Source organism: Oryctolagus cuniculus, chromosome X (assembly GCF_051225735.1).
Source record: "Oryctolagus cuniculus isolate XC-2025 breed Fujian yellow rabbit chromosome X, ASM5122573v1, whole genome shotgun sequence".
Classification (NCBI taxonomy): Eukaryota; Metazoa; Chordata; class Mammalia; order Lagomorpha; family Leporidae; genus Oryctolagus; species Oryctolagus cuniculus.
The window spans coordinates 130,998,978-131,009,235 of record NC_142888.1 but is presented as its reverse complement, the minus strand read 5'-3'; positions in this window follow the sequence as shown (position 1 = coordinate 131,009,235).

The following is a 10,258-nucleotide window of genomic DNA, read 5'->3' as shown; positions in this document are numbered from 1 at the left end:
CAGGCCAGCTCTCTGCTGTGGCCGGGGAGGGCAGTGGAGGATGGCCCAAGTGCTTGGGTCCTGCACCTGCATGGGAGACCAGGAAGAAGCATTTGCCTCCTGGCTTCGGATCGGTGCAGCGTGCTGGCTTCAGTGCACCAGCCTAGTGGCCATTTGGGGAGTGAACCAACAGAAGGAAGACCTTTCTCTCTGTCTCTCTCTCTTTCTAACTCTGCCTGTCAAAAAAAAATATTTATTTATCTGAAAGGCAGAGTTATAGAGAGACAGAGGCAGAGAAAGAGAGAGAGGTCTTCCATCTGCTGGTTCACTCCTCAGGTGGCCGCAACAACCAGAGCTGTGCCGATCCAAAGCCAGGAGCTATGAGCTTCTTCTGGGTCTCTCACACAGGTGCAGGGGCCCAAGCTCCTGGGCCATCTTCAACTGCTTTCCCAGGCCATAGCAGAGAGCTGGATCAGAAGTGGAGCAACCTGGACTTGAGCTGGCATCTATATGGGATGCCAGTACCACAGGAGGCCACTTAACATGCTATGCCAAGGCCTAGCCCCAAGGTGCTAAGTTTTCTATAGGTCACCCAAATTCCTGTGGTTCAAGCTTGATTCCTAATAGGGCAATGTTGGAAGGTGGGTCCTGATGAAGAGATGACTGAATGACAAGGTCAGGCCCCTTGTGAATGAAATAATATGACTAGTGGGAAAGTGTGTTCATTATATTGAGAGTGAGCTGTTACAACAGGAAGTCCATCCCTCATGCTTTCTCCTATGTGCTAGCCTCCCTAGATGTTGCAGCCATGCCTTTGCACCTCCCAGTCTCAAGACTTGTGAGTGGCACAAATCTCTATTCTTTATAAATTGCCCAGGCTGAGGTATTCTGTGATAGCACCAGAAAATGGGCCAGATTCTGAGAAAGATGTTCATTTTCTCATTTTTCAAAATGTCAAGTCTGAAAAGGTGCTGAATTCACAGACCAGTAGTTTTCTATCCAAATGCTCCATTCAGGGGTTTAGAATCCCTTCTCTAGGCTTTTCTGCTTTCATGTGTCACACCAACAGTGGTTGTTACAACCAAGGGCAGTAGAAGTGGAATTCTGCCCAGGGAGGTTAATGATCCCATTATACAATTTCTTCTTATTCACAGCACAATTTTTGGATACAAAAAGTTTCTCTTACTCTCATAAAGAAGTTAGTCATAAAACCTGAATTCCATACTTAGTGTTTTTAAACTTTTATTTAATAATATAAATTTCCAAAGTACAACTTTTGGATTATAGCGGCTTTTTCCCCCCATAACCACCCTCCCACCCTCAACCATCCCATCTCACTCTCTCTCTCCCATCCCATTCTTCATCAAGATTCATTTTCAATTATCTTTATATACAGAAGATCAATTTAGTATATACTAAGTAAAGATTTCAACAGTTTGCACCCACACAGAAACACAAAGTATAAAGTACTGTTTGAGTACTAGTTATACCGTTAATTCACATAGTACAACACATTAAGGACAGAGATCCTACATGGGGAGTAAGTGCACAGTGACTCCTGCTGTTGATTTAACGACTGACACTCTTATTTATGACGTCAGTAATCACCTGAAGCTCTTGTCATGAGCTGCCAAGGCTATAGAAGCCTCCTGAGTTTGTCAACTCCAATCTTATTTAGACAAGGCCATAGTCAAAGTGGAAGCTCTCGCCTCCCTTGAGAGAAAGGTACCTCCTTCTTTGATGGCCCGTTCTTTCCACTGGGATCTCACTCTTTCACTCTTTCATATAGGTCTTTTTTTTTTTACCAGAGTGTCTTGGCTTTCCATGCCTAAAATACTCTCGTGGGCTTTTCAGCCAGATCCAAATGCCTTAAGGGCTACTTCTGAGGCCAGAATGCTGTTTAGGACATCTGCCATTCTATGAACGTGCTGTGTATCCTGCTTCCCATGTTGGATCGTTCTCTCTTTTTATCAGTATTAGCAGACACTAGTCTTGTTTATGTGATCCCTCTGACTCTTAGACCTATCAGTATGATCAATTATGAACTGAAACCGATCACTTTGAATGTGAGATGGCATTGGTACATGCCACCTTGATGGGATTGAATTGGAATCCCCTGGCACGTTTCTTACTCTACAAATGGGGTAAGTCCGATTGAGCATGTGCCAAATTGTACATCTCCTCCCTCTCTTATTCCCTCTCTTATATTCAACAGGGATCATTTTCAGTTAAATTTAAACACCTAAAAATAATTGTGTGTTAATTACAGAGCTCAACCAATGGTATTAAGTAGAACAAAAAAATACTAAAAGGAATAAAGTAGTAAGTTGTTCCTCGACAGTCAGGACAAGGGCTGATCAAGTCACTGTTTCTCATAGTGTCCATTTCACTTCAACAGGTTTCCTTTTAGGTGCACAGTTAGTTGTCACAGATCAGGGAGAACATATTACATTTTTACCTCTGGGACTGGCTTATTTTACTCAGCATAATGTTTTCCAGATTCCTCCATTTTGTTGCAAATGACCGGATTTCAATTTGTTTACTGCTGTATAGTATTCTATAGAGTACATATCCCATAATTTCTTTATCCAGTCTTCTGTTGATGGGCATTTAGGTTGATTCCAGGTCTTAGCTATTGTGAATTGAGCTGCAATAAGCATTGAGATGCAGACAACACTTTTATTTGCCAATTTAATTTCCTTTGGGTAAATTCCAAGAAGTGGGATGGCTAGGTTGTATGGTAGGGCTATATTCAGGTTTCTGAGAAATCTCCAGACTGACCTCCATAGTGACTTTACCAGTTTGCATTCCCAGCAACAGTGGGTTAGTGTCCCTTTTTCCCCACATCCTCGCCAGCATCTGTTGTTGGTAGATTTCTGTATGCTAGCCATTCTAACCAGGGTGAGATGAAACCTCATTGTTCTTTGTGTGTGTGTGTGTGAGACAGGAAGAGTGGACAGTGAGAGAGAGAGAGAGAGAGAAAGGTCTTCCTTTGCCATTGATTCACCCTCCAATGGCCGCCACAGCTGGCGTGCTGTGGCCTGTTCACCGCGCTGATCCGATGGCAGGAGCCAGGTGCTACTCCTGGTCTCCCAGGGGGTGCAGGGCCCAAGCACGTGGGCCATCCTCCACTGCACTCCCAGGCCACAGCAGAGAGCTGGCCTGGAAGAGGGGCAACCACGACAGAATCCGGTGCCCCGAAAGGGACTAGAACCTGGTGTGCCAGAGCCACAGGCGGAGGATTAGCCTATTGAGCCGTGGCGCCGGCCTCATTGTGGTTTTGATTTGCATTTCCCTGATGGCTACTGATCCTGAAGATTTTTTCATGTGTCTGTTGGCCACTTGGATTTCCTCTTTTGAAAAATGTCTATTTAGGTCCTTGGCCCAAATCTTAAGTGGGTAGTTTGTTTTGTTGTTGTGGATTTTCTTGATCTCTTTGTAGATTCTGGTTATTAATCCTTTATCGGTTGCATAGTTTCCAAATATTTTTTCCCATTCTGTTGGTAGCCTCTTCACTTTCCTGACTGTCTCTTTTTTTTTTTTTGACAGGCAGAGTGGACAGTGAGAGAGAGAGACAGAGAGAAAGGTCTTCCTTTGCCGTTGGTTCACCTTCCAATGGCTGCCGCTGTGGCCGGTGCACCACGCTGATCCGATGGCAGGATCCAGGTACTTATCCTGGTCTCCCATGGGGTGCAGGGCCCAAGGACTTAGGCCATCCTCCACTGCACTCCCTGGCCACAGCAGAGAGCTGGCCTGGAAGAGGAGAAACCGGGACAGAATCCGGTGCCCCGACAGGGACTAGAACCCGGTGTGCTGGCGCCGCAAGGCGGAGGATTAGCCTAGTGAACCACGGCGCCGGCCCTGACTGTTTCTTTTGCAGTACAGAAACTTCTCAATTTGATGCAATCCCAAATGTTAATTTTGGCTTTCACTGCCTCCGGTTATATTAAATTAAAATAACCCGGTGCCTCCGGGTTATTTTGCAAGTTTTTGCCTGTGCCTATATCTTGCAGGGTTTCTCCGATGTTCTCTGATAAGTTGATGGTGTCGGGTTGTAGATTTATGTTTTTAATCCATGTTGAGTGGATTTTTGTGTAAGGTGCAAGGTAGGGGTCTTGCTTCATGCTTCTGCACATGGAAATCCAGTTTTCCCAGCACAATTTGTTGAGTAGACTATCCCTGCTCCAGGAATTGGTTTTAGATCCTTGATCAAATATAAGTTGGCTGTAGATGTTTGGATTGATTTCTGGTGTTTCTATTCTGTTCCATTGGTCTATCCATCTGTTTCTGTACCAGTATCATGCTGTTTTGATTACAACTGCCCTGTAGTATGTCCTGAAATCTGGTATTGTGATGTCTCCAGCTTTGTTTTTGTTGTACAAGATTGCTTTAGATATTCGAGGACTCCTGCGTCTCCATATGAATTTCAGCATCATTTTTTTCCAGATCTGAGAAGAATGTCTTTGGTATTTTGATTGGTATTGTATTGAATCTATAAATTGCTTTTGGGAGAATGGACATTTTGATGATATTGATTCTTCCAATCCATGAGCATGGAAGATTTTTCCATTTTTTGGTATCCTCATCTATTTATTTCTTTAAGATTTTGTAATTCTCACCGTAGAGATCTTTGACGACCTTGGTTAGGTTTATTCCAAGGTATTTGATTGTTTTTGTGGCTATTGTGAATGGGATTGACCTGAGAAGTTCTTTCTCAGCCATGGCATTGCCTGTGTATACAAAGGCTGTTGATTTTTCTGCGTTGATTTTATATCCTGCTACTTTGCCAAACTCTTCGGTGAGTACCAATACTCTCTTAGTAGAGTTCTTTGGATCCCCTAAATAAAGAATCATATCATCTGCAAAGAGGGATAGTTTGACTTCTTCTTTCCCAATTTGTATCCCTTTAATTTCTTTTTCTTGCCTAATAGCTCTGGCTAAAACATCGAGAACTATATTGAATAGCAGTGGTGAGAGTGGGCATCCCTGTCTGGTACCAGATCTCAGTCTAAATGCTTCCAACTTTTCCCCATTCAATAGGATGCTGGCCATGGGTTTTTCATAAATTGCTTGGATTGTCCTGAGAAATGTTCCATCTGTACCCAGTTTACTTAGAGTTTTCATCATGAAAGGGTGTTCAATTTTATTGAATGCTTTCTCGGCATCTATTGAGAGAATCGTATGGTTTTTCTTCTGCAGTTTGTTAATGTGGTGTATCACATTGATTGTTTTGCGCACATTAAACCATCCCTGCATGCCAGGGATAAATCCCACTTGGTCTGGTGGATGATCTTTCTGATGTGTTGTTGTATTCTATTGACCAGAATTTTATTGAGGCTTTTTGCGTCTATGTTCATCAGGGATATTGGTCTGTAATTTTCTTTCAATGCTGCATCTTTTTCCGGCTTAGGGATTAAGGTGATGCTGGCTTCATGGAAAGAATTTGGGAGGATTCCCTCTTTTTTGATTGTTCTGAATAGTTTGAGAAGAATTGGAGTTAGTTCTTCTTTAAATGTCTGGTAGAATTCAGCAGTGAATCCATCTGGTCCTGGGCTTTTCTTTGTTGGGAGGGCCTTTATTACTGATTCAATTTCTGTCTCAGTTATGGGTCTGTTTAGGTTTTCTGTGTCTTCATGATTCAATTTAGATAGGTTGTATGTGTCCTGGAATCTACCCATTTCTGATTGATTTCCCTGTTTGCTGGCATACAACTCTTTGTAGTAATTTCTGATGATTCTTTTTATTTCTGTGATGTCTGTTGTCACATTTTCCTTTTTCATCTCTGATTTTGTTGATTTGGGTCTTTTCTTTTTTTAGTTAGTTGGGCCAATGGTGTGTCAATTTTGTTTATTTTTTCAAAAAACCAGCTCTTCCTTTTGCTGATCTTTTGTAATTTTTTAATTCAATTCTGTTGATTTCTTCCTTAATTTTAATTATTTCCCTTCTCCTACTAGTTTTGAGTTTGCTGCAGTTTTTCTAGATCCTTGAGATTCATTGAAAGCTCATTTATTTGATACCTTTCTAATTTCTTGATGTAGGCACCTATTGCTATAAACTTCCTCTTAACACCGCTTTTGTTGTTTTCCTGAAGAAGCTCCTGGCTCCTGGCTTCGGATCTACACAGCTCTGGCCATTGTGTCCATCTGGGGAGTGAATCAGTGGGTGGAAGACAACTCTCTCTCTCTCTCTCTCTCTCTCTGCCTCTCTGTAACTCTACCTCGTAAATAAATAAATAAATCTTTTAAAAAATTAAAGTGTTTGAAAGACTAAAGGGGGTGTCACATATTAGGCAGATAATTTGAACTATCTGGCTAGGGTTGGAGACTTTTCTTAAAATCTATAAATAGGAAGGAAATATTCACTTAAAGAAATCTTGGGACCATTTATCATTTATCATTATTTTCCAAAGGGATAACAAACTTTGTATTTTCATCTTACAATTTTTCTGTGAAGCAGAATTTAGATAATTATTTGTCATACATGAAAACATATATATTTTCAAATAATTAACCAAGAAGTAAAATGTGAAAAGCTCTCTTGCATTCTTTCTCTCTCAATATAACTGTCTTTGGCAGAAACAATTACTGCCAACAGCTTGATATGTATTATTATAGACTATTTTCTAGGTACACCAGACATTCATAAACAACATATTATCACTTATTATTGTTATGAATTGTTTGCTATTGAATTCATAATATTGCTAAACAAGGCATTAAACAAAGTACAGATGGCCGAGAATAAAGATGGTCTCCAAGTTACAATGATTCAACTTAAGGTTTTTTGACTTTATAACAGTGCAAAAGTTATATGCATTCAGTCAGACACCATACTTAAAATGTGATGTGATACTGTGGTAACACTGGGCAGCACAAGCAAGCACAGCTCCCAGTCCATCCCTCAGTCAGAAGGGGGAACCACTGAAGCTCTACAAGATACTGTGCAGAAGCTGTGATGTTTGATAGGTTTGATAAAACCAATGAATTTTCCATTTACGACATTTTTTACTCATGATAGTTTATTAGGACCCGTTGTAAGTGGAGGATCAGCTGTACTTCCCTGCATGCCTTTTAGCCTTTCCCTGGACCCTACACAGTTACAGGCAGCTTCTAGGGAAATCTAAGGCATCTTGATCTCCAGTCAGTCTCTACTTCCATTTGTTTAGCATCCTGCCATGCACAGCCATCCCAACTTCTTTGGATTTCTTGTGCACCACTATGATAGCAGACAAATTTCAACTCCAAGATGTATCTACTAGAGTGTCATTAATTAAGAGTTTATTGATGGGGTCCCTGGAATCACTGACCTCTGACTGAGTCTTCCTCCTGGAGTGCCCCATAAAAAGCTGAGGGCCTCATAAACTTTATTTACTGTTGTCCTCTTTCTGTCTAGATCACACACCTCTCACAGGGAAAGTAAACATTGATCCAAGCCCTCAGCTTCCCCTTCACGTTCTTTCTATTCCTCAGTCATAAGAAGATCCCCAAGATCAAAATCTCTGTGTATAGTTTTCCATTCCCTTCTCCCCAGAACCTGTACATTAACACATATTGGCAGCTGCCTCTCCAATACTTCCACCTCTTCTATGGCTATTTGATCTTTAGCATTGGCATGCTTGGCATGTAAATGAGATTGCAGATGACACCTAAAGAATTAGATTTGGGGGCCGGCGCTGTGGCTCACTTGGTTAATCCTCTGCCTGCAGCGCCAGCATCCCATATGGGCACTGGGTTCTAGTCCCAGTTGCTCCTCTTCCAGTCCAGCTTTCTGCTGTGGCCCAGGAGGGCAGTGGAGGATGGCCCAGGTGCTTGGGCCCCTGCACCTGTGTGGGAGACCAGGAAGCAGCACCTGGCTCCTGGCTTCAGATGGGCGCAGCGCTGGCTGTAGCGGCCATTTGTGGGGTGAACAAACGGGAGGAAGACCTTTCTCTCTCTCTTTCACTGTCTAACTCTATCTGTCAAATAAATTAAAAAAAAGTTAGATTTGGTCCTGTATGAGTTTCTTATTAATGTTGTAACAAATTACCACCAGCTGGGTGACGTCAAACAGCACAGATTTATTCTGTCATAGTTTTGGAGACCAAAATCCAAAATCATCATCACTGGGCTAAATCAAGATGTTAACAGGCCCCATTCTCTCTGGAGGCTCTAGGGAAACACTCACTCTTGCCTCTTCCAGCTTTTGATGGCTGCCTGCATCCCTTGGCTTATGGCAGCATAATTCTAATCTTCAAAGCCAAACCTGTGTCTGTCCCCTCTCCAAATCACCTTCCCCTGTGTGTGTGTGTGTGTGTGTGTGTGAGAGAGAGAGAGAGAGAGAGAAAGAGAGAGAGAGAGAGACCTGCCTCCTTCTCATAAACATATTTGTGATTGAAAGCAGGCCTTACCTAGGTAATACAGAATAATCTGTCCCTCTCAGTACCCTTAAAATCATCATAGCTGTAAAAACCATTTTTCCTACAGATGGTAATTTTTGTAAGCTCCAAGGATTTATTTATACCCACGATTTGGGGGACCATTATTCAGCCTAATTCAAGTCCCAGTTGGTCCAATCCACTGGCCTCTACCTCTAGAGAAAGAGTGGACCATACCAGGATACAGAGTGGTCTCCACAGCCTGCATTCTCCCAATATATTCTTATGTTAAGTTCCTTCAATGAATTTTCTGATAAACCCACAACAAAACAAACTCTTGGTTTCTGGTTGAATAATTATCTCTGACCTTTAAATGTGTCCTGATAGCTCTTGGCTCCAGCTTGCCGGGAAAGGCTGGAATCTTATAGCTGTCAATCACTGACAGTCCTCCATAGGAATAGGCTGAGATTTTTCAAATGCTTCATAGTAGCACACTTGAAAAACAAACAATCTTCTCTCTTATTAATACAGATCATGTCAATGTCATGATTTCACTGTCATAGTATGACATTCTTGATATAATTTATGCAGGGGTTAGGATGGAAAAGAAAAGGATACATGGAGGGGACAAAGAGCCACACTCTGCCACCTCCGCATCTGTATATAGTATTATGCCTAAGGTTTACATAGATACACATTAAACTGATAAAAAAAAAGTACTTACTGCTGAAAATAAGAGTGAGACTTATAAAGGGATGAAAAGAAAATTTTGCTTTTTATGCAATTGTACCATTTAATCTTTGCTGTGGTTTCAGTATGGTTTGCTCCCCATCCCCAGAACTCGTATTGAAATTTCATAGCAGCAGAGTTGGGAGGTGAGTTAAGAAGAGATGAAGTCATGAACTGGAGTGAATGTCTTTCCTAAAGCAGTAAGTTTGTTCTCCTGAGAGTGAACTTATTACAAAACCAGGCTCCCCTTAGTGCTTTGTCTCTTTTGCACATACCTACTTGCCCTTTCAATTTTCACCATGTTAAGAAGCAGCATAAAACCCTTACCAGATACAGCTACCTGATCTTTGTCTTCCCAACCTCCAGAAATGTGGAAACTAGATAAACGTCTCTCCTTTATAAAGTACCTTATTTCAAGTATTCAGCAACAGAAAACAGACTAAAACTATTTTGTTCACATTTGACTAGTGTTTTATTTCTTGAAGTTAAAAAAGATGAATATAAATGAACTAATACAGAACAACCTTCATGAGTTACTCTGCAAACACAAAACATACCAGACAATACTTATAAAATAATCCCATTTAAGTAAAAATACAATGAAATCACATATGTACATATCTACACGTGTGAATTTTGAGGGGATAAGCAGAGTTCTGGGAGGGAGTTCACAGCATTCACTTCTGGGGAAGGAAAGAGACAGAGTTAGGGTGTGTGACTTTCATTGTGAAAGAAAATGTCTGGTGGTCCATTTTTAAAACAAACTGGAAAATTACTGTTAGCTGGCTTGCAGGTGTAGTAAAACTCACTAGGAAAACAGGATGTTATGGAGTGGCCAACTCACAAGAGGAAATTAAAGAACAGAGAAGGACAGATGAAGATAACTTTCTAACAGTTGACATCTAGGAATATTGTATACCCCAGAATACTCAGACAATGAGGAACTGGGGGAGGAGTGCTAGGATATAAACTGCTTGCTGTAACTGCTCTAGGCATACCTGCTCATCAGACACCCAATCTTGCAAGACTGATAGTAAAGTCTCACTTTTACTGTACTTCCTGAGTCTGAGTCCATCACTTGAGTGGACAGGTGAGGATATTTCCCACAATGATTTCTTGTATATGCCTCTCCATTGTTTGAATTCTTTACCATGAAAATATAGCCAGCGAGTATGATGATTCGTTTTATTTGTCAGC